Below are 658 nucleotides of genomic sequence, written 5' to 3' on the forward strand. Positions count from 1 at the left end.
CCAAGACATATCAGTTCTCTGTTGAGCAAAAGAGGGCTGTAGGGGAGACCCCCGCCGCTGAGGGTGGCTGGTCTCTCAAGTGCAGGATGGGGCAAAGAGAGGCTCTTGGACACTCTCTGCTGAAGGGTAAGAGCTGCAAAGCTGTGGGATGTTTTGTATAAAATCGGGGGAGGGGCTCTGCCTGTCCGCAGTCACAGGGTGAATGCCAAGGAGGCCTAATGCTGCAGGAAGGGGACATGGGAAGGATGGGCTGCCCCTTATTACATCAACACGTCAGAACTGGAGTCTTGGTGACATGGGTGTGTATGTGTGTGCGTGTATGCGCACCTGTGTGTGTGTGTTACACAAGTATAGAGAGAGCCTTGAGGTGTGGGGAAGGAAGTGCTGAACGGGCTATGGGCTGTTGTGCAGTAGTCAGGATGGCAGGGAACAGCTATGGGAGGCGGAAGCAGTTTTTACAGACACGGAATAGGGATTCTACTGGCATTGAGTCTTGCAACTGGCAAGAGCAGTCTTGACACACAGGAAGTACATGCTCTGGTTGAGCCATCCTTGACCTACCACAACATACGAGCAACACAGAAAGACAGATTCTGCATATGCTGAGGAGTGGTGAGGTCAGAACTAGGAGGTGAGGGCTGAGGACTGTTGTGAACTC

Source organism: Microtus pennsylvanicus, chromosome 13 (genome assembly GCF_037038515.1).
Source record: "Microtus pennsylvanicus isolate mMicPen1 chromosome 13, mMicPen1.hap1, whole genome shotgun sequence".
Lineage (NCBI taxonomy): Eukaryota > Metazoa > Chordata > Mammalia > Rodentia > Cricetidae > Microtus > Microtus pennsylvanicus.